General features: G+C 32.8%; 1 long non-coding RNA gene across 1 annotated transcript; it reads right to left on the bottom strand.

Annotated features, from left to right (window-relative positions):
• Positions 1-235: 235 nt before the first annotated feature.
• On the bottom strand, positions 236-1,833 carry LOC120068065. Its single transcript, XR_005479079.1, has 5 exons — positions 1,688-1,833; positions 1,524-1,596; positions 1,349-1,445; positions 1,190-1,247; positions 236-436 (listed from the first exon to the last, which is right to left on the bottom strand). It is a non-coding gene; the product is annotated as an uncharacterized LOC120068065 (long non-coding RNA).
• Positions 1,834-2,316: the final 483 nt, after the last annotated feature.

The raw sequence follows: 2,316 nt of genomic DNA, 5'->3' as shown, positions 1-2,316 counted from the left end.
AATTAATTCCAACTTCTAAAATCCAAATCTTTCCAACCTCTAACCTTATAAATAATTTCACCCAATTCTCTACTTTATTTAGTGAAACTTAAGTGAAATTATTTAGGAGAAGAACTTATAGTTACTACCTGCATATTGATCTTAAAACACATCTTTTACTCAATTCTTTTACTCAATTCAATAGGAAAAGAAACAATTTATTAGAAATAAATAAACTAAATAAATTCATTTGTTTCAAAGAACATAAAATACTTTCTTTGGTCCCCTAAAAATGTGAGTTCGAAATAAGAAAAATAATGAAAAACTCTAAATATTTGACTGCTATCAACTATAACATGAAAATCATGAAAAAAAACATGTATGGAAGCGTCTAGCTATTCCCATTGGCACGATCATGGATTCATCCTGTCATTCACCGATATGTTCTTGTCCGTACCTAAAAAACATAACATAATAAAGGGTGAGTATGAAATACTTAGTAAGTAACTCCAATATTGGGGTTAGGCTATGTATATATGTCCAATAAATGTAAACACATTAGTGAGACATGCATAATTCAACCATGTGTATATGACCGCCTAGTGAACGATTTAACCCATCCTAACATACATCTAGTGACACGTAGGCTCCCATAATAATATAAAGGTGAACCCGTCAATCTATGAAACTGTAACATAGTAATGAACTCATTGGTCCACAGAGCTGTAGCATATTAGCGAACCCATGGGTCCACAAAGTTGTAACGTAATGGTGAACCCGTCGGTCCACGAAACTGTAATATAATGGTGAATCCATCGAATCACAGAGCTATAACATAATGGTGAACCTGTCGATCCACGGAACTATAATATAATGATGAATTCGTCGGTCCACGGAGGTGTAGTATAATAGTGTTAAGAGGACAAGCAGTCACTTTCTTATTTTAACATTTAACTCATCATCAATAAGATTCATAGCATAACTCATGATACATGTCTCAAAGGCATACATATTCATATATGCAAATAACATCATGCTCTTAGATTGGTCTATCATGCTTCTCAATATTATCAAACAAATCAAATAATATCATGTTCATAGAACAGTTCTATTCATGTCATGCCTCTAAACTTTATCCAAACAAATGAAATAACATTTTACTGTCTAGGTCGTCTGACTCAAGGGCGGTTCAAGTAGTAAGATTACTTACTAGGCACTGATAAAATATTCAAGCAGAGCAATCTCCAACAAAAGTGTCGAATTAGAACCTACAATCATAATTCAAAATTTAAATTTAACTTATAAGGCATAATTTCATTCACCAAATTAACCAAAGAACTCTAAATAAATTGGTTGGTCCAAAAATCACCTGAAGACCCCAAATTCAGCACAACCCAATAGCTAAACTGCCAAAATCAACCTTTAATTTTTTATGGATAGTGGTTCGAAGCTTCAAATCAAACCTCCTAAATTACGATCGAGTCAAAAATCAAGCCGATACTTAGTGGCCATCTAAAATAATCAGTAAAGACTCTAAAACTTACCAAAAGAAAGCACCAAACGCCCAGAACACCACTGGACAACGTTCCAATAATCTCTTAAATCTCCAATCTAGCACTTAAATGTCATGGGTAAATTAAAACCCAACCTAAAATTAAATGAGTATTCAAGATATTTCAAGAAACCCACAAATCCAACAAGAACTTACAGAAAATCAAGATTCCGGCAAAAACCCACCGGAATGACAGCGCCCACCCAGACGGTGACCGGCGCCTGCAATGCGACGGGTGTCAAGGCCGTGAAGCGGAGGCAAATTGGTGGTGGGAAGAAGAAAACCTCTTTTTCTTTTACTCAAGTTATATATATAAATATTTTGTTTTTTTTATATTCCCTTTTCTTTCTTTAATCCTCTATTTTCCACAAAATTTAAATCAATTCATTCCAAAATTCTAAATCCCCAAATTAAATTCAAATTCCAAACCTTTTATCACTTATAACTTAAATTGAATTATAACCCAATAATTCAATTTTAACCAAAAAAAAAAAAAAGATAATTAAATTAAAATTATGGATGTTACACCTAAATTATATAGCATGTTACACTTGAATTGTAGTTTTCTTAATTTTTTGTATTTTTCATCCCAAAGATGAAAAAAATGCTTCCTTTAGGGATTCGATCCTATTAGTTCCCATGTCTATTAGGCTACAATTCAGTTGCCATGGCTGCTTAGGCTATTATGACCGAAGGATTTACTTCGGCCTGCAGTCAATTTATTCAAAATATTAATAATTATAGTCAATTAGGCCTTTATAGATTTTACCTCATCCTCTTCATAT

This window comes from Benincasa hispida, chromosome 12 (assembly GCF_009727055.1).
Source record: "Benincasa hispida cultivar B227 chromosome 12, ASM972705v1, whole genome shotgun sequence".
NCBI lineage: Eukaryota > Viridiplantae > Streptophyta > Magnoliopsida > Cucurbitales > Cucurbitaceae > Benincasa > Benincasa hispida.
This window is presented reverse-complemented; position numbering and strand designations above follow the sequence as displayed.